Here is a 22,803-nt window from a genome sequence, read left to right on the forward strand (position 1 = left end):
CCAGCCCTAACCTCCAGATCTCCAACCCCCTTTGGACATCTCAAAATTGTCCGTTTCATAGGCAATTTAAACACAAGGTCAAAACTAAACTCATTCTCTTTTCCCCCCAAACCCTCCCCTACCTCTAACTTTCCTATTGCCCTTCAGGTGACCACCATCCTCTCAGTCACTGAGGCTCCCAAACTGGGGATCATCTTTACTTCTCCCATCCCCATATTCAATCACTTGCCAAGACCTGTCAACTCAACAGCTTCCATATAAACCTCCTTCTCTTCTCTCACACTGCAACCATTCTGTTACAGATGCTCATGCCCTCTTGCCTGGACTATTGCAGAAACCTGCTGATTGATTTCTCTGCTTCTCTCTACTCCTAACCATTCTCCATTCAGCAGTCAAAATGTTAATAATAATAATAATAATAATAGTAGCTGGTATTCATATAAGGTTTGCAAAGTGCTTTGCATATATCTCATTCTCTCCTCATTACATTCTTACATACACTCCTATATTACTCTTTATGAGGATAATGAAATTGAAAACATTCAGGTGACTTTCCCAGGGTCACTGTTAGCAAGTAGAATTTTAACTCAAGCCTTCTGGACTTTAATTCTCCATTCATATACCCACAAACCTAGCTCCATCTATCTATCAGCCTGTCTGTCTGTCTATCCATTTATTCTTTTATTTGATCATTGTTTATTCACTTATTTATTCACTTGTTTATTGTTTAATGGTGGGAATATATAGTATTCAACTTAGAGTCAAAAGACTTGGGTTTAAGTTCTTGATTTGCCATTTATTAGCTGAGTGATAGTTGGAGAAAATTGGGGAAACTTTCCAAATCTTAGTATGTCTGTAAAATAGAAATTATACTATAACATAAAGTTATGTGGAAAATGCTTTTGAAGGCTTATTATGAACAGTGAGTTATTAATTCTGCTTTCTGGGTTCTCTCAATGACTTAAGGTGTCATTTAAATCTTGTATTAATTAATATACCATATACATATGTATGCAGTGGCTGGAGTTGAAGGCATTTGAATGAGAAGGAGAAATAGCTACTCCCTCTATCACTCTATCTGACTATCTTCTCCCAGCTGCTCTTTCCCAATTCCTTCCTTCAGGGGAGATTCTTCCTCTAATTCTGATCCACAACTCTAACCCTAAGGGGAAGGGAAAGTTTAGGCCCAATGTCTTCCTTCTAAACCTTATACTATTGACTCATTTGTGCTCAAGGGAATCCATGACAGTCAGCATTCACATGACTTTGGGGAAGTTAGAATTATACTTATCAATAAAATCTCTTAGTTTTGTTTTGAGCCCTCAACTGGGGAATCCCCAGCAATTTAGAGCTTCCTTCTCCTTCTCTTTATAAGTAATTGACCATAACCCCCCCCCCCCCCTTCAATGGACTTTGAGCAGAAGAAATACACACAGATCAATAAGGCATTGGGTTAACCAGTTTTATCTTAATATCAGCATGAAAAACAATGCAAAATATATATTAAAAAGAAACAGATAAGCTTTGAAACAGATGCTCTAGCTAGGAGGGCGAAGGGAGTTTTGTTCCTCAACCAAAAGGACAGTTCCAGTTTTCCTTCCAGCAACTCTATTGCTGGTGATCTCTTTTTTTTTTTTTCTCATCCAATTGTAACAGCAGCAATAATAATGGTGACCCTAAGCCCTAGAAACTTCTCCTTCTCAGTTATGTTATAGAAGTCCCTTAGTTGTGGAAGAGGTGGGGTAGTAGCCTCCTTACCTTCACACACATGGACTACTTGTGCCCCACCAGTGGTAGAGAATTCTGTGGTAGAGATTGTATTGGTCTGATTAGCCACAGTAGGCCACACTGTAAGTCCTCTCTCACATAGTGTTGTTGTTTTGGTCTTCTTCAATAACAAAAGACAAAAATCAACCAACAAACCTCCACACACAGTGATAGTAGAGATTTCTTATTTGTTGTAGTGGCAGTGTGATTGAGGTCTTTGACCTCAATCAACTTGGTCTTCTTCTTTTAAAGAGATTTCAGTTCCATCCCCCAGCCTCGCCCTCCTTCCACTTTCCTCTGTCTCTAGCATGGAAGAAGGAAAAAGACACAATTAGAGTGATAGTCATCAGGTCTCTAGATCTCCTGTGATCCTCTATATTCACATATTCTGCAAATATAGGATTGTGTCTCAAGCAACTGTATCCCAGTTACACTGCCTTTTTAATTTATTGGTATTTAATTGAAGGGCTTAATACAATGATATAAATGTTCTCTTCAATAAATATTTATTATTTTGATTTTAATTTGTGAGGGGTAAACAGCTTGTTTACAGTGCTGGTTGATTTAACATGAAATTATAGTCAACTTTCTTCTTCTCTTCCAAATTGTAGATATTGTCCATGACAAACTTCGTGGTGATGATCCTTCTAAGCTCAGACTCAATTCAAACTATACTTTGATCATATACCCATGATTTGAAAATAAGAGATATTTTTCTTGAGGATTAAAGACCCTCCCTCACCCACTCCATCTATGACAGATGTCTCCTAGGGATCAAATTTTCCCAGCATAATTACCCAAAGCATTCTCTCCAATCTGGACATACCAGCCTCCTGATTGCCCAAGTTCACCATCTGGGAGTCATTTTTCATTCTTCTTTTTCTCACCTCCTCCATCCAATCAGTTACCAGATTTTTTTGTTTCTCCCTCCACCACATCTTTCCAGTCCATTCTTTTCCCTCCTTCACACCACTACCAATCTAACTTAGGCCCTCATCATTTTTTTTAAACAATGTGAATGAATTCTTGCAAGAGAAAGTAAAGAGAATATAAGAAACAAGGGAGAGTGTGTGGCTATATATATATATATATATATATATATATATATATATATATTCAGTGCTGGGGAATCACAAACTATAGGGCTTTCAATTTTAAAGAAGACCTTAAACTTGAACAATTGACTCTTTTTCCAGCTCCAGAATATAAAACAGAGGATTTTATATTTGATCCTAGAGGAACAAACTTTAGTTTATTGAATAGGGAGGTGTATGGGGTGTTAAGGGAGGACTAAAACCTCTGGTGTAAGGATTTTGCTGAGCCCTTTTCAGGACTACTCCTCTACCTTTTGGTGCCCACCTTTCACTCAGTTCTTACCTGTGACTCCAAGAAGCTGTAGCACACATAGCAGCCACACTCTGGCCTCAAACCCACTGGTGAGTTAGGGAATATCTACCCCAAACATGAAGATTTCCCCTGGCAAAATGGGTGGATGTTATAATGGCAAAGAAGGTAGCTGGAGCAGGCAATTTGGAGCACTTAGAATTTGGTTAGACATGAAAGAAATCGAGGTCATCCACTCATCCTGAACCTTTGTCAATTGTCTTCACTTTTGTCATGTTTTTGGTTTTTATGACTTTAAGGAAAAATGAGACTGATGATGTTGTGCAACTCTGCCTCACTTAAATTCAATTCACCTAGGAGTTGAGACCCCATGATGTCATCAGTCCTCTTCAAAAATGAAGGACAAATAGCAATAAGATCAGACCACTTTGTTTTAGGAAGATTTATTTGATGACTGAATGTAGGATGGACTAGTGTCCAGGGAGACAGGAAGATCCCCCAGTCGTCTATTGCAGTAGTCCAGGCCTGAGATGATTAAATCCTACGCTGGAGTGGTGGCTGAGTCCAAGAAGAGAAAGAAAATGTTAATAAGGAGTTTGCAATTTAAAGAATATGAGGATGGTATGTGAAAAAGAGTGAGAAGTCAGGCACGACAAACTGGGTTATTATAGCTACAGATCCAGAGGGAGTGCCATAGGGTGAAGAATGATGTGGATGAAACTTGATTTTTCCATGGATTTGGGGTTTTATGTCTTATACCTCAACAACTTTACCCTGACCAGGGATGAGTGACTGGTGTCACTTGGTTTTGGATGTTCAGACTGTGGTGTCTGAGACCTGCTGTTTAGACCTGAGGTTTATGGCTAGATTTCAGGGAGCTGGTGAATTTGTAATGGGAAAAAATTCAACTTTTATTTTTCCTAACCTTTCTTTGAAATGTAACATTTCTTCTTTGCTTGAAAGCATTACTCTGAAAAGGCATATTAGGATTCATCAGATTGCCAAAGGGTGTAGTACTCCAAAAAGAGCCTCTGGCTATAGCTGAAGCAGAGGGTGAATAGAAGGAAAGATAATTTGCACAGGGTATCTAGAATCTTCAGACTCAGAATGAACCCAAATGCAGGACAACAAAAAGTTTTTTTGGGTTGGGATTTTGGAGAGGCGACTGGTTAATTCTAATTTTGCCTCTCTCTCTCTCTCTCTCTCTCTCTCTCTCTCTCTCTCTCTTTATTTCTATCTTTTTGTCTCAGTTTTTCTCTGAATCTCTGACAGTCTCTGTTTCCCTCTATCTTTCTCTGTTTCTCTCAGTAATGATCAACTTAAGGTTTAGTGGAAATAATAAAAAGCTGATGTTTCTGTATTATTTTAAGGTTTATAAAATATTGCACACTTTGTCTCATTTGTTTCTAGAAAAGGCTAATACAGTATGAGTTCACTGGTGCATTCTCTTTGCTAGATCCCCAGGAACACTTGACTCATGGATTTAGCCTACAGGAAATAAAGGAGGTCCTGGATTTACATGGCATAATCTTCTCTGCTATTAGCAAGTTTATGTTATTAATAAAATCAAAATAAGATTTTTTTTATAACCCAAAGCTCCTAGTTAGGAGAAAATTCTAGTATTTTTGGACCAAAGTTAGTCTTAATATTCACAACTAAGGATATATCTACACCTAGAGCAATTATGAGTGTATGTAATTTTAAAAGAGAAAAACAGCTTTTAAATTACTATAAAAATCAGTATAAGTGCCTGAAAGAATAGAGAAATTTTGATGTCTGCTCTCTTCAAAGAAGGAGGGAAGGGCAGTACAATACCTCTCTCATTTTCCAGATCTCAGTTCCACTACAGCCACAATCTCTTTCGGGGATTTGCATTTATTATTCAGTTTGTGACCACAGTGGGTTTTCCTGGTCAGTGAAACTAGAGTGGGTTGTTCTTTCCTTCTTTCTCATCCCACTTCTCAGATGAGGAAATGGAGACAGACAGGGTAACTTACCCAGGGTGACAGAGCTAGAAAGTGTCTGAGGCTGGTTTTGAATTCAAGTCTTTCTGACTCCAGCCCCATGACTCCATCCATTGTACCATGTATATTATACTATATCACTTTGGAAGCTTGAGGTCCAGACAGACAGAGTAGACATTTGCCAATAGAGGCAGCATGAATTAGGGGAGAGAGAGAGTACTGGGTATGGAATCAGATGACTTGAGTTCAAATTCTAACTCTGCCACTAATGAACTGTAGACCTTGATCAAGTGATTTCTTTGTATAACTGTCCAATTTAAATCTAACTTACCCATGATGTCACTGGTTCTCTTCAAAAATGAACGTCCAACAATGATATGGTCAGATCGTTTGGGGAATATTCATTCTTTCATCTGTAAAAGTATTGTGTTGTCTAACTGCACCTAGCAGAGAATAGGACTCTGCCCAAGGTGCTCACATCTGCGTGAGGCATCCTTCCTTGGGGATTCTTTCTCCTTGCCCTGGCCACAGGACCACAGAAATCATTCCCTAATCTTCTGCGGCTCTGTTACATTTGGTGGCAGGGCTGATGCCTCCAGGAGATGGTTGCTGTGGTGCCCCTCTCCTGGGGCTGAACCTTTCACTGATATGACTGCCCAGGGGAATTGTCCTCGGTATTGCCACCATTCACATCACCCCACTGTTTTTTACCTCTGTAGAAACAGCATCTGGTTTTGACTCAGAGACATTCTTTTAGGTGATCCTTTCTGAATCAGCCTTGCATAGCACTTCTGTCTTTGTTTGCATGTATTTTCTTCCTATCTGTTCCAAGTCTATTGACGTCTATACTACTTGTATTTATTTGAACATGAACTCCTTGAGAAGAGAGGTTCTGTTCGTTGAACTTGTTTCCCTAGGTGCAAGCTAGAAGCACATGATTCTTGCCTAATAAATGCTTGTTGATTAGTTATTTATCCTGAGGGTCCCTTTTAGTTCAAAATTCAGTGACTATTGAGTAGTGTCAGATGTGAGCATGGCGGAACTAACTTCATCCTCCTTCTTCCCAGTTCCCATTTTTGAACATTTTCTTTTCTCTGTAACTCAACAAAACACTTTTTCTCCTTCTTTCTACCCCCACTTACTTAGACTTGGTATAGTCCTGGGATCTATTTTTCCATAATGTATTGTTGTTGTATAATAATTACACCCACCTCACATAGTTATTATGGGATTCAAATGACATAACATATAAAATGTTTTGCAAATCCTCGTGTTTTTTAAAATGAATACAAACTGTAATTAACTATTATTATTATTATTTCAGAGATGTACAGTATAATGGAAAAATGGATTTTTTTGAAGGAAAGGATCACATTAGTCTTTAAAAGTTTAAAAATGATTGGATCACTAATGGAAATTCAACTCCTCCTGATTTCCACCGTGGATCTTTAGAGTGGTTCCACCATAGTCAGAGCAAAGGTTATTTGGAGCCTGAAGTTCTTCCTGACTCTTCAGACTATATGGCAGTGCTATACATAGGGTACTCAGAGTCAGCCTGCTCTCCCTTTGGGAAAGGAAAGCTAAGCAGGAAAACAAAATCCATTTCACACGTCAACTGCTATTTTCTCCCAGCCTGGTGAGTTGTTTCCTGCTTGAGTCACTTCCTTGAGTACTGCACCCCGCCACCCCCCTTTTTCTGAGGACTAGACAGAGACCATGTGGGAACTGTATCAATGAGGATCATGAGATGTAAACAAACATCCTTTCATCCCCAGCTCCTACTTACCTCGCTCTGGAAAGAATGTGTAATGCAAACTACTATAATTCACCATCTTACTCTTGGCCACTGTAAAACCAGAGGAGACTGGTGTGGGCCTCACACGGTCTGAATCTGAAGGAAAAAGAAACTTGAACAAACAAAAGTTCGTGTTTTTCCATCCGAGCTCTGCACTGGATTTGCAGCTTCTTCTCTTACTTATTTACTCCCTGGTAACCTCTGGCAATGGAGAGATCACTGCAGTTCTATTTGACAGCCTGGTCCTGTCTTTTGAAAGGAACATGTCCATTGCTTAATAGGTTTGACTACCAAATTTATCCTCACTTTCAGTATGTGTTGGCTACCTACTGATTTGTTTTGGTTCTGCTTAGCTTGTTGATTTAGAATATCTTTCAAAGTTTGTGGTTTAGAGACTCAAGTGCTTCCCTTCCCCTTCTGTTTCTCCACCTCTTTGCACTGTGGAGATTTGCTAATCTGCAAAAAGATTTCCAAGTTCAGAATGGGAATAGCAGGTTGAAAGGGAATTTTCTTGGATATGCTTATTTGATCACTTGTGGTCTTAAACATTGGTTTCTTGGTGGTATGGATGGAAAGCATTAATTAATGAGGGTTTCCATAATTGTTGGGTGGAAATGATGAACTACTTTTGTGGTTTGTTGATAAAAATACATGGAGACTTTAGAAATGTATGTTTGTACATCTTAAAAAGTAAATCAAATATTTACTATGAATTTGAACAGTAATTCCAGATGTAGTTGAACTTTGTGAATTTGGCAATCTAAGATCTAAATAGCATGCTTATGAAATGGTTTATCATAAACAGGGTTAGAGGGCTTTTTTTTTTTGAAAATGTTCCTTCACTAACTTTGCCACACACAACAGTTCACATTAGTATATATAAAACTAAGTTTTAATTCTAGTCAATTTAATTCAACAAGCATTTAATAAACAGCTACCATGTACTAGACATGTTAGAATACAAAGTAGACTCCTCCCTCCTCCCCAACTAGGGACCAAGAAGGTGTTTTGTACTTTTATCCTCAGAGTTCTAAGATTAACTCTTAGGTGCTGGGAGTAGTTTTCTTTTTTTCTTTTTCTTTTATTGTTTATATTTATTTTATTTTTGTACAAATGATTTTTTATACATTGCTAAAATATTATTGTTTAAGAGTAAACATAATATCCCCCCTCTCTCAAAATATAGACCCTTATGAGCAATAAAGTAAAGGAAAGAGGAAGAAATAAAAATTAAAATAAAAAAATAATAATAGGGGCAGCTAGGTGGCACAGTGGACAGAGCATCGGCCCTGGAGCCAGGAGCACCTGAGCTCAAATCTGGCCCCAGACACCCAACAATCACCCAGCTGTATGACCCTGGGCAAGCCACCCCAACCCCATTGCCCTGCAAACCCCCCCCAAACCCCAAAATAAAATAATGATAATAATAATAATAATAATAATGATGATAATAATAATATTGATAGGGGTGGCCAGGTGGCACAGTGGACAGAGCACTGCCCTGGAGTCTGGAGCACTTGGGTTCAGATGTGGCTTCAGACACCCAACAACCACCCAGGTGTGCGTCCCTGAGTAAGCCACTCAACCTCAACCTCATCCATCCTGCAACCCCCACTAAATAATAACGGTAATAATAATTAATAATAACAATCACAAACAACAACAACAATAATAATAATAATAATAATAATAATAATAATTGTGCTTCAGTTTGTGTTCCAATACCATCAGCTTTGTCGTGGGTGGATCACATTCTTTATGATAAGTCCATCACAAAAGCTACTTCCATATTTTTCCACTGTTGCCATAACGGATTGCAACTCCCTCTATTCATACCTCCCCACTACCATATACTATATTTTCTCTCTCCTTTCACTCTATCCCTCTTCTTAAATATACTGTAGGGTAGCTGAGTGGTGCAGCAGACTGATCACTGGCCCTGGGGCCAAGAGGCCCCAAGCTCATATATCACCCCTAAGTCCCAGCAATCATCCAGCCCTGTGGTCCTGGACAAGCCACCCAATCCCAGCCCCTTGCAAGAAGTAAAAAAAGAAAATGTGTTATATCTGACCACTGTCCCCCACTATCCACCCTCTCCTCCATCACCCACATCCCCCCTTCCCCCTTTCCCCCTTCTCTCCTTTTTACTCTAGATGTCTATACCCCATTGAGTGCATATGCTGTTTCCTCTCTGAGCCACCTCTGATGAGAGTGAAGGTTCCCTCATTTTCCCTCATCTTCCCCCTTCTATATCATTGTAATAGCTCATTACAATAAAAATATCTTTTACACAAAATATCTTAACCTACTCTACCTCTCTTTTCTCTTATTCCCATTACATTTCCCTTTTAGTCATTGACTCCATTTTTACAATATATTTTATCTTCAAATTCAGCTCTCTCCTGTGCTTCATCTATAAAAGCTCCTTCTACTTGCTCTATTAAATGAGGAGTTTCTTGTGGGTATTATCAGTATCATTTTTCTATGCAGGTGTACATGCAGTTCATCATCATCAAGTCCCTCATAATTTACCCTTCTCCTCTACTCTCTATGCTTCACCTGAGTCCTCTATTTGAAGATCAAACTTTCTATTCAGCTCTGGCCATTTTAACAGGAACATTTGAAATTCCCCTGTTTCATTGAAAGTCCATCTTTTTCCCTGGAAGAGGATATTCAGTTTTTCTGGGTAGTTGATTCTTGGTTGCATTCTAAGCTCTTTTGCCTTCGGGAATATTGTATTCCAAGCCCTATGAGTCTTTAATGTAGTTGCTGCTAAGTCCTGTGTGATCCTGACTGCAGCTCCACGATATTTGAATTGTGTCCTTCTGGCTGCTTGTAATATTTTCTCTTTGACTTGGGAGTTCTGGAACTTGGCTATAATATACTTGGGGGTTGCTTTTATTGGATCTCTTTCTGGGGGAGATTGGTGGATTCTCTCAATTTCTATTTTGCCCTCTGCTTCTAGGATATCTGGGAAATTTTCCTGTGGGAATTCTTTAAAAATGAGGTCAAGGCTCTTTTCCTGATCATGGCTTTCAGGTATCCCAATAATTTTTGAATTATTTTTCCTAAATTTGTTTTCCAGATCAGTTGTTTATTCAATGAGATGTTTCACATTTTCTTCTAATTTTTCATTCTTTTGGCTTTGAAGTATTGTGTCTTGACTTCTCATAAAGTCAGCAGCTTCCTTCAGCTCCATTCTAGATCTGAAGGATTTGTTTTCCTCAGAAAGCTTTCTTATCTCTCTTTTCCATATGGCCAGTTCTGCTTTTTAAAGCATTCTTCTCCTCAACAACTTTTTGAACTGTTTTATTCATTTGACCTATGCTGGGTTTTAACATATTATTTTCTTCAGCATTCTTTTTGATCTCCTTGACTAAGCTGCTGACTTCTTTTTCATGTTTTTCCTGCATCTCTCTCATTTCTTTTCCCAATTTTTCTTCTATCTCCATGACTTGATTTTCAAATTTTTTTTGAGCTCTGTCATAGCCAAAACCCAATTTCTGTTTTTTCTTGCAGTCTTTAGATGCAGGAACTTGTACTTCCTCATCTTCAGATTGAGTATTTTGATCCTTCTTGGGATCAAAGACAATGTATTTCTCAATGGTGTTCCTTTTTTTTCTTTGTTTACTCTTTCTCCAGCCTGTGCCTGGTTTTGGGGTGCTTCCTGATCTTTTGAGTATTATTGGGATGCCCCCCACAAGGATCTCAGTGTGTGAAGCTCTGTCTTCCCTCCTGGTCTGTGAATGACCATAAGCACAACCCTCTGCCAAGGGACTGAGGTGGGGGGGGCTTGCTGTTTTGGGGGGGGCTAGACTGTGATCAGGATCTGCATGTGGTCAGAGCCCCAGAGTCCTGTTCCAGGTGCAGAGGACAGACCTCAGAAGTCTCTCTCCACTCCCCTACCTAGGCTGAGCATTCAAGGCTCAGCTGCCTGGGGGCTCCTGCTTACCAGCTCCACCTGTTTCCATTTCCAGGATCTGGCCTGCAGTGGCCATGCTGCTTGCTGAGTGCCCTGAGGGCTGGGCTTCAGGAGCTCACTCTGGCAGAGGACCTCCCCTCCCCCCCAATCTTCCAAGTGGTATCCAGTGCTCCCTGGGGTGTAGGTCAGGAAACTATGCCCCCAGGTGCCCTAGGGCTGCCTCCAGGAAGCTGAAATTCTTTCACTCTGGCCGGTGGCCCCTCTAACCCTGTGGAACGGAGCCTTTCCCCTATTTTCCAGGTTACCTTGGGCTGGAGAACTGATCCCTCTGTGGGTTCTGTCTCTTGAAAATTTAGAGTCTTTGTTTTATAAGTTTTGAAATATTAGAGAGAGGGAGGGAGAGCACCTAAGAAAGGCTCTTCTCCTGTTGCCATCTTGGCTCTACCCCCTGGAAGTAGTTTTCTAATAATATTGCTTATGAGTTCACATCTTGTGTGTTCCCTTTTGATTATCTACTAACCAGTCAGAGCTAATTAGTTTACTACTATGGGATAGTAAGTATTGTTAAGGCAGAAAGTGATTCAAAAGTCTGACATACTCTTTCAGAAGTACATATAAAGTCTAGAGGAAAGTGTTTTCAAACTTAGAAAGCATATGTAGGAAAGAATAACTCATCTCCTGGTTGGATGGAAGCCCTTTTTTCTCTTCATGGAGACTTCATGACATTCCCTTTTAATTTGTATTGCACCTTCCTGGACTGCAAGAGTTGGAGTTTTTGCAGACTCCTGAAGTTGCTTTTGATGTCACCATTTACTCTGACTTCCTTGCTGTTCCTAAAAGAAAACACTCCATTTCTTGAACATTTTCTCTGGCTATCTTCATGCTTTGCATACTCTCCCTCCTCATCTCTGCCTACTGATTACTCTGACTTCCTTCTAGAGAATTAATGAATTATTGCATTGTAGAGCTAGAAGGGAATAATGATAATGCTGAATAATAACAAAGTTTTAATAACTATCATCAAAAATATTCATTGCCTCCTAATTTACAATCCGTATTTTAGAATCAAAAACTCTCAAAATATCAAGAAATGGCAGAAGAAATCAAAGTCACAGAGGTACAGGATATAGGATGTAAAATCCCAGCTAAACTCCACTCTTCTACAGGAAATCTTTCCCAAACCATATTAATTCTAGAACCTTCCCTTGGTTGATTATTTTCAATTTTTCTTTTTTTACAATGATATAAATGTTCTCTTCAATAAATATTTATTATTTTGATTTTAATTTGTGAGGGGTAAACAGCTTGTTTACAGTGCTGGTTGATTTAACATGAAATTATAGTCAACTTTCTTCTTCTCTTCCAAATTGTAGATATTGTCCATGACAAACTTCGTGGTGATGATCCTTCTAAGCTCAGACTCAATTCAAACTATACTTTGATCATATACCCATGATTTGAAAATAAGAGATATTTTTCTTGAGGATTAAAGACCCTCCCTCACCCACTCCATCTATGACAGATGTCTCCTAGGGATCAAATTTTCCCAGCATAATTACCCAAAGCATTCTCTCCAATCTGGACATTACCAGCCTCCTGATTGCCCAAGTTCACCATCTGGGAGTCATTTTTCATTCTTCTTTTTCTCACCTCCTCCATCCAATCAGTTACCAGATTTTTTTGTTTCTCCCTCCACCACATCTTTCCAGTCCATTCTTTTCCCTCCTTCACACCACTACCAATCTAACTTAGGCCCTCATCATTTTTTTAAACAATGTGAATGAATTCTTGCAAGAGAAAGTAAAGAGAATATAAGAAACAAGGGAGAGTGTGTGGCTATATATATATATATGTATATATATAATATATATATATAGTCAGTGCTGGGGAATCACAAACTATAGGGCTTTCAATTTTAAAGAAGACCTTAAACTTGAACAATTGACTCTTTTTCCAGCTCCAGAATATAAAACAGAGGATTTTATATTTGATCCTAGAGGAACAAACTTTAGTTTATTGAATAGGGAGGTGTATGGGGTGTTAAGGGAGGACTAAAACCTCTGGTGTAAGGATTTTGCTGAGCCCTTTTCAGGACTACTCCTCTACCTTTTGGTGCCCACCTTTCACTCAGATTCTTACCTGTGACTCCAAGAAGCTGTAGCACACATAGCAGCCACACTCTGGCCTCAAACCCACTGGTGAGTTAGGGAATATCTACCCCAAACATGAAGATTTCCCCTGGCAAAATGGGTGGATGTTATAATGGCAAAGAAGGTAGCTGGAGCAGGCAATTTGGAGCACTTAGAATTTGGTTAGACATGAAAGAAATCGAGGTCATCCACTCATCCTGAACCTTTGTCAATTGTCTTCACTTTTGTCATGTTTTTGGTTTTTATGACTTTAAGGAAAAATGAGACTGATGATGTTGTGCAACTCTGCCTCACTTAAATTCAATTCACCTAGGAGTTGAGACCCCATGATGTCATCAGTCCTCTTCAAAAATGAAGGACAAATAGCAATAAGATCAGACCACTTTGTTTTAGGAAGATTTATTTGATGACTGAATGTAGGATGGACTAGTGTCCAGGGAGACAGGGAGATCCCCCAGTCGTCTATTGCAGTAGTCCAGGCCTGAGATGATTAAATCCTACGCTGGAGTGGTGGCTGAGTCCAAGAAGAGAAAGAAAATGTTAATAAGGAGTTTGCAATTTAAAGAATATGAGGATGGTATGTGAAAAAGAGTGAGAAGTCAGGCACGACAAACTGGGTTATTATAGCTACAGATCCAGAGGGAGTGCCATAGGGTGAAGAATGATGTGGATGAAACTTGATTTTTCCATGGATTTGGGGTTTTATGTCTTATACCTCAACAACTTTACCCTGACCAGGGATGAGTGACTGGTGTCACTTGGTTTTGGATGTTCAGACTGTGGTGTCTGAGACCTGCTGTTTAGACCTGAGGTTTATGGCTAGATTTCAGGGAGCTGGTGAATTTGTAATGGGAAAAAATTCAACTTTTATTTTTCCTAACCTTTCTTTGAAATGTAACATTTCTTCTTTGCTTGAAAGCATTACTCTGAAAAGGCATATTAGGATTCATCAGATTGCCAAAGGGTGTAGTACTCCAAAAAGAGCTTCTGGCTATAGCTGAAGCAGAGGGTGAATAGAAGGAAAGATAATTTGCACAGGGTATCTAGAATCTTCAGACTCAGAATGAACCCAAATGCAGGACAACAAAAAGTTTTTTTGGGTTGGGATTTTGGAGAGGCGACTGGTTAATTCTAATTTTGCTCTCTCTCTCTCTCTCTCTCTCTCTCTCTCTCTCTCTCTCTCTTTATTTCTATCTTTTTGTCTCAGTTTTTCTCTGAATCTCTGACAGTCTCTGTTTCCCTCTATCTTTCTCTGTTTCTCTCAGTAATGATCAACTTAAGGTTTAGTGGAAATAATAAAAAGCTGATGTTTCTGTATTATTTTAAGGTTTATAAAATATTGCACACTTTGTCTCATTTGTTTCTAGAAAAGGCTAATACAGTATGAGTTCACTGGTGCATTCTCTTTGCTAGATCCCCAGGAACACTTGACTCATGGATTTAGCCTACAGGAAATAAAGGAGGTCCTGGATTTACATGGCATAATCTTCTCTGCTATTAGCAAGTTTATGTTATTAATAAAATCAAAATAAGATTTTTTTTATAACCCAAAACTCCTAGTTAGGAGAAAATTCTAGTATTTTTGGACCAAAGTTAGTCTTAATATTCACAACTAAGGATATATCTACACCTAGAGCAATTATGAGTGTATGTAATTTTAAAAGAGAAAAACAGCTTTTAAATTACTATAAAAATCAGTATAAGTGCCTGAAAGAATAGAGAAATTTTGATGTCTGCTCTCTTCAAAGAAGGAGGGAAGGGCAGTACAATACCTCTCTCATTTTCCAGATCTCAGTTCCACTACAGCCACAATCTCTTTCGGGGATTTGCATTTATTATTCAGTTTGTGACCACAGTGGGTTTTCCTGGTCAGTGAAACTAGAGTGGGTTGTTCTTTCCTTCTTTCTCATCCCACTTCTCAGATGAGGAAATGGAGACAGACAGGGTAACTTACCCAGGGTGACAGAGCTAGAAAGTGTCTGAGGCTGGTTTTGAATTCAAGTCTTTCTGACTCCAGCCCCATGACTCCATCCATTGTACCATGTATATTATACTATATCACTTTGGAAGCTTGAGGTCCAGACAGACGAGTAGACATTTGCCAATAGAGGCAGCATGAATTAGGGGAGAGAGAGAGTACTGGGTATGGAATCAGATGACTTGAGTTCAAATTCTAACTCTGCCACTAATGAACTGTAGACCTTGATCAAGTGATTTCTTTGTATAACTGTCCAATTTAAATCTAACTTACCCATGATGTCACTGGTTCTCTTCAAAAATGAATGTCCAACAATGATATGGTCAGATCGTTTGGGGAATATTCATTCTTTCATCTGTAAAAGTATTGTGTTGTCTAACTGCACCTAGCAGAGAATAGGACTCTGCCCAAGGTGCTCACATCTGCGTGAGGCATCCTTCCTTGGGGATTCTTTCTCCTTGCCCTGGCCACAGGACCACAGAAATCATTCCCTAATCTTCTGCGGCTCTGTTACATTTGGTGGCAGGGCTGATGCCTCCAGGAGATGGTTGCTGTGGTGCCCCTCTCCTGGGGCTGAACCTTTCACTGATATGACTGCCCAGGGGAATTGTCCTCGGTATTGCCACCATTCACATCACCCCACTGTTTTTTACCTCTGTAGAAACAGCATCTGGTTTTGACTCAGAGACATTCTTTTAGGTGATCCTTTCTGAATCAGCCTTGCATAGCACTTCTGTCTTTGTTTGCTGTATTTTCTTCCTATCTGTTCCAAGTCTATTGACGTCTATACTACTTGTATTTATTTGAACATGAACTCCTTGAGAAGAGAGGTTCTGTTCGATTGAACTTGTTTCCCTAGGTGCAAGCTAGAAGCACATGATTCTTGCCTAATAAATGCTTGTTGATTAGTTATTTATCCTGAGGGTCCCTTTTAGTTCAAAATTCAGTGACTATTGAGTAGTGTCAGATGTGAGCATGGCGGAACTAACTTCATCCTCCTTCTTCCCAGTTCCCATTTTTGAACATTTTCTTTTCTCTGTAACTCAACAAAACACTTTTTCTCCTTCTTTCTACCCCCACTCTACTTAGACTTGGTATAGTCCTGGGATCTATTTTTCCATAATGTATTGTTGTTGTATAATAATTACACCCACCTCACATAGTTATTATGGGATTCAAATGACATAACATATAAAATGTTTTGCAAATCCTCGTGTTTTTTAAAATGAATACAAACTGTAATTAACTATTATTATTATTATTTCAGAGATGTACAGTATAATGGAAAAATGGATTTTTTTGAAGGAAAGGATCACATTAGTCTTTAAAAGTTTAAAAATGATTGGATCACTAATGGAAATTCAACTCCTCCTGATTTCCACCGTGGATCTTTAGAGTGGTTCCACCATAGTCAGAGCAAAGGTTATTTGGAGCCTGAAGTTCTTCCTGACTCTTCAGACTATATGGCAGTGCTATACATAGGGTACTCAGAGTCAGCCTGCTCTCCCTTTGGGAAAGGAAAGCTAAGCAGGAAAACAAAATCCATTTCACACGTCAACTGCTATTTTCTCCCAGCCTGGTGAGTTGTTTCCTGCTTGAGTCACTTCCTTGAGTACTGCACCCCGCCACCCCCCTTTTTCTGAGGACTAGACAGAGACCATGTGGGAACTGTATCAATGAGGATCATGAGATGTAAACAAACATCCTTTCATCCCCAGCTCCTACTTACCTCGCTCTGGAAAGAATGTGTAATGCAAACTACTATAATTCACCATCTTACTCTTGGCCACTGTAAAACCAGAGGAGACTGGTGTGGGCCTCACACGGTCTGAATCTGAAGGAAAAAGAAACTTGAACAAACAAAAGTTCGTGTTTTTCCATCCGAGCTCTGCACTGGATTTGCAGCTTCTTCTCTTACTTATTTACTCCCTGGTAACCTCTGGCAATGGAGAGATCACTGCAGTTCTATTTGACAGCCTGGTCCTGTCTTTTGAAAGGAACATGTCCATTGCTTAATAGGTTTGACTACCAAATTTATCCTCACTTTCAGTATGTGTTGGCTACCTACTGATTTGTTTTGGTTCTGCTTAGCTTGTTGATTTAGAATATCTTTCAAAGTTTGTGGTTTAGAGACTCAAGTGCTTCCCTTCCCCTTCTGTTTCTCCACCTCTTTGCACTGTGGAGATTTGCTAATCTGCAAAAAGATTTCCAAGTTCAGAATGGGAATAGCAGGTTGAAAGGGAATTTTCTTGGATATGCTTATTTGATCACTTGTGGTCTTAAACATTGGTTTCTTGGTGGTATGGATGGAAAGCATTAATTAATGAGGGTTTCCATAATTGTTGGGTGGAAATGAGAACTACTTTTGTGGTTTGTTGATAAAAATACATGGAGACTTTAGAAATGTATGTTTGTACATCTTAAAAAGTAAATCAAATATTTACTATGAATTTGAACAGTAATTCCAGATGTAGTTGAACTTTGTGAATTTGGCAATCTAAGATCTAAATAGCATGCTTATGAAATGGTTTATCATAAACAGGGTTAGAGGGCTTTTTTTTTTTTGAAAATGTTCCTTCACTAACTTTGCCACACACAACAGTTCACATTAGTATATATAAAACTAAGTTTTAATTCTAGTCAATTTAATTCAACAAGCATTTAATAAACAGCTACCATGTACTAGACATGTTAGAATACAAAGTAGACTCCTCCCTCCTCCCCAACTAGGGACCAAGAAGGTGTTTTGTACTTTTATCCTCAGAGTTCTAAGATTAACTCTTAGGTGCTGGGAGTAGTTTTCTTTTTTTCTTTTTCTTTTATTGTTATTATATTTATTTTATTTTTGTACAAATGATTTTTTATACATTGCTAAAATATTTTGTTTAAGAGTAAACATAATACCCCCCCTCTCTCAAAATATAGACCCTTATGAGCAATAAAGTAAAGGAAAGAGGAAGAAATAAAAATTAAAATAAAAAAATAATAATAGGGGCAGCTAGGTGGCACAGTGGACAGAGCATCGGCCCTGGAGCCAGGAGCACCTGAGCTCAAATCTGGCCCCAGACACCCAACAATCACCCAGCTGTATGACCCTGGGCAAGCCACCCCAACCCCATTGCCCTGCAAACCCCCCCCAAACCCCAAAAATAATAAATAATGATAAGATAATGATAATAATAATAATAATAATAATAATAATAATGATAATGATAATAATAATATTGATAGGGGTGGCCAGGTGGCACAGTGGACAGAGCACTGCCCTGGAGTCTGGAGCACTTGGGTTCAGATGTGGCTTCAGACACCCAACAACCACCCAGGTGTGCGTCCCTGAGTAAGCCACTCAACCTCAACCTCATCCATCCTGCAACCCCCACTAAATAATAACGAGTAATAATAATTAATAATAACAATCACAAACAACAACAACAATAATAATAATAATAATAATAATATAATTGTGCTTCAGTTTGTGTTCCAATCACCATCAGCTTTGTCGTGGGTGGATCACATTCTTTATGATAAGTCCATCACAAAAGCTACTTCCATATTTTTCCACTGTTGCCATAACGGATTGCAACTCCCTCTATTCATACCTCCCCACTACCATATACTATATTTTCTCTCTCCTTTCACTCTATCCCTCTTCTTAAATATACTGTAGGGTAGCTGAGTGGTGCAGCAGACTGATCACTGGCCCTGGGGCCAAGAGGCCCAAGCTCATATATCACCCCTAAGTCCCAGCAATCATCCAGCGCCTGTGGTCCTGGACAAGCCACCCAATCCCAGCCCCTTGCAAGAAGTAAAAAAAGAAAATGTGTTATATCTGACCACTGTCCCCCACTATCCACCCTCTCCTCCATCACCCACATCCCCCCTTCCCCCTTTCCCCTTCTCTCCTTTTTACTCTAGATGTCTATACCCATTGAGTGCATATGCTGTTTCCTCTCTGAGCCACCTCTGATGAGAGTGAAGGTTCCCTCATTTTCCCTCATCTTCCCCCTTCTATATCATTGTAATAGCTCATTACAATAAAAATATCTTTTACACAAAATATCTTAACCTACTCTACCTCTCTTTTCTCTTATTCCCATTACATTTCCCTTTTAGCCATTGACTCCATTTTTACAATATATGTTTATCTTCAAATTCAGCTCTCTCCTGTGCTTCATCTATAAAAGCTCCTTCTACTTGCTCTATTAAATGAGGAGTTTCTCTGTGGGTATTATCAGTATCATTTTTCTATGCAGGTGTACATGCAGGTTCATCATCATCAAGTCCCCTCATAATTTACCCTTCTCCTCTACTCTCTATGCTTCACCTGAGTCCTCTATTTGAAGATCAAACTTTCTATTCAGCTCTGGCCATTTTAACAGGAACATTTGAAATTCCCCTGTTTCATTGAAAGTCCATCTTTTTCTGGATTACATGCTCCCCACAACATTCCTATGTCCTATCCAGGTTAAAATGTAATCTAGAAATTTTAAATAAGATAAATAAAAACACAATAAGCCATAGATAATAGTAACACATGGTTTTCTAGGTCACTTAATTTCCATTGAAGTCCTAGTTTATGGCTTAGTGGCCAAGTTCTATTTAAATTTGATACCCCTGCTCTACACTATTTTCCATCATCCCCCACCCCTGAGTTTCGCTATTATTTCTATGCCATTGATCTTTAGATCTATTTATCCAGCCCTAACCTCCAGATCTCCAACCCCCTTTGGACATCTCAAAATTGTCCATTTCATAGGCAATTTAAACACAAGGTCAAAACTAAACTCATTCTCTTTTCCCCCCAAACCCTCCCCTACCTCTAACTTTCCTATTGCCCTTCAGGTGACCACCATCCTCTCAGTCACTGAGGCTCCCAAACTGGGGATCATCTTTACTTCTCCCATCCCCATATTCAATCACTTGCCAAGACCTGTCAACTCAACAGCTTCCATATAAACCTCCTTCTCTTCTCTCACACTGCAACCATTCTGTTACAGATGCTCATGCCCTCTTGCCTGGACTATTGCAGAAACCTGCTGATTGATTTCTCTGCTTCTCTCTACTCCTAACCATTCTCCATTCAGCAGTCAAAATGTTAATAATAATAATAATAATAATAGCTGGTATTCATATAAGGTTTGCAAAGTGCTTTGCATATATCTCATTCTCTCCTCATTACATTCTTACGTACACTCCTATATTACTCTTTATGAGGATAATGAAATTGAAAACATTCAGGTGACTTGCCCAGGGTCACTGTTAGCAAGTAGAATTTTAACTCAAGCCTTCTGGACTTTAATTCTCCATTCATATACCCACAAACCTAGCTCCATCTATCTATCAGCCTGTCTGTCTGTCTATCCATTTATTCTTTTATTTGATCATTGTTTATTCACTTATTTATTTACTTGTTTATTGTTTAATGGTGGGAATATATAGTATTCAACTTAGAGTCAAAAGACTTGGGTTTAAGTTCTTGATTTGCCATTTATTAGCTGAGTGATAGTTGGAGAAAATTGGGGAAACTTTCCAAATCTTAGTATGTCTGTAAAATAGAAATTATACTATAACATAAAGTTATGTGGAAAATGCTTTTGAAGGCTTATTATGAACAGTGAGTTATTAATTCTGCTTTCTGGGTTCTCTCAATGACTTAAGGTGTCATTTAAATCTTGTATTAATTAATATACCATATACATATGTATGCAGTGGCTGGAGTTGAAGGCATTTGAATGAGAAGGAGAAATAGCTACTCCCTCTATCACTCTATCTGACTATCTTCTCCCAGCTGCTCTTTCCCAATTCCTTCCTTCAGGGGAGATTCTTCCTCTAATTCTGATCCACAACTCTAACCCTAAGGGGAAGGGAAAGTTTAGGCCCAATGTCTTCCTTCTAAACCTTATACTATTGACTCATTTGTGCTCAAGGGAATCCATGACAGTCAGCATTCACATGACTTTGGGGAAGTTAGAATTATACTTATCAATAAAATCTCTTAGTTTTGTTTTGAGCCCTCAACTGGGGAATCCCCAGCAATTTAGAGCTTCCTTCTCTTTATAAGTAATTGACCATAACCCCCCCCCCCTTCAATGGACTTTGAGCAGAAGAAATACACACAGATCAATAAGGCATTGGGTTAACCAGTTTTATCTTAATATCAGCATGAAAAACAATGCAAAATATATATTAAAAAGAAACAGATAAGCTTTGAAACAGATGCTCTAGCTAGGAGGGCGAAGGGAGTTTTGTTCCTCAACCAAAAGGACAGTTCCAGTTTTCCTTCCAGCAACTCTATTGCTGGTGATCTCTTTTTTTTTTTTTCTCATCCAATTGTAACAGCAGCAATAATAATGGTGACCCTAAGCCCTAGAAACTTCTCCTTCTCAGTTATGTTATAGAAGTCCCTTAGTTGTGGAAGAGGTGGGGTAGTAGCCTCCTTACCTTCACACACATGGACTACTTGTGCCCCACCAGTGGTAGAGAATTCTGTGGTAGAGATTGTATTGGTCTGATTAGCCACAGTAGGCCACACTGTAAGTCCTCTCTCACATAGTGTTGTTGTTTTGGTCTTCTTCAATAACAAAAGACAAAAATCAACCAACAAACCTCCACACACAGTGATAGTAGAGATTTCTTATTTGTTGTAGTGGCAGTGTGATTGAGGTCTTTGACCTCAATCAACTTGGTCTTCTTCTTTTAAAGAGATTTCAGTTCCATCCCCCAGCCTCGCCCTCCTTCCACTTTCCTCTGTCTCTAGCATGGAAGAAGGAAAAAGACACAATTAGAGTGATAGTCATCAGGTCTCTAGATCTCCTGTGATCCTCTATATTCACATATTCTGCAAATATAGGATTGTGTCTCAAGCAACTGTATCCCAGTTACACTGCCTTTTTAATTTATTGGTATTTAATTGAAGGGCTTAATACAATGATATAAATGTTCTCTTCAATAAATATTTATTATTTTGATTTTAATTTGTGAGGGGTAAACAGCTTGTTTACAGTGCTGGTTGATTTAACATGAAATTATAGTCAACTTTCTTCTTCTCTTCCAAATTGTAGATATTGTCCATGACAAACTTCGTGGTGATGATCCTTCTAAGCTCAGACTCAATTCAAACTATACTTTGATCATATACCCATGATTTGAAAATAAGAGATATTTTTCTTGAGGATTAAAGACCCTCCCTCACCCACTCCATCTATGACAGATGTCTCCTAGGGATCAAATTTTCCCAGCATAATTACCCAAAGCATTCTCTCCAATCTGGACATTACCAGCCTCCTGATTGCCCAAGTTCACCATCTGGGAGTCATTTTTCATTCTTCTTTTTCTCACCTCCTCCATCCAATCAGTTACCAGATTTTTTTGTTTCTCCCTCCACCACATCTTTCCAGTCCATTCTTTTCCCTCCTTCACACCACTACCAATCTAACTTAGGCCCTCATCATTTTTTTAAACAATGTGAATGAATTCTTGCAAGAGAAAGTAAAGAGAATATAAGAAACAAGGGAGAGTGTGTGGCTATATATATATATATGTATATATACATATATATATATAGTCAGTGCTGGGGAATCACAAACTATAGGGCTTTCAATTTTAAAGAAGACCTTAAACTTGAACAATTGACTCTTTTTCCAGCTCCAGAATATAAAACAGAGGATTTTATATTTGATCCTAGAGGAACAAACTTTAGTTTATTGAATAGGGAGGTGTATGGGGTGTTAAGGGAGGACTAAAACCTCTGGTGTAAGGATTTTGCTGAGCCCTTTTCAGGACTACTCCTCTACCTTTTGGTGCCCACCTTTCACTCAATTCTTACCTGTGACTCCAAGAAGCTGTAGCACACATAGCAGCCACACTCTGGCCTCAAACCCACT

This window comes from Macrotis lagotis, chromosome 2, assembly GCF_037893015.1.
Source record: "Macrotis lagotis isolate mMagLag1 chromosome 2, bilby.v1.9.chrom.fasta, whole genome shotgun sequence".
NCBI lineage: Eukaryota > Metazoa > Chordata > Mammalia > Peramelemorphia > Peramelidae > Macrotis > Macrotis lagotis.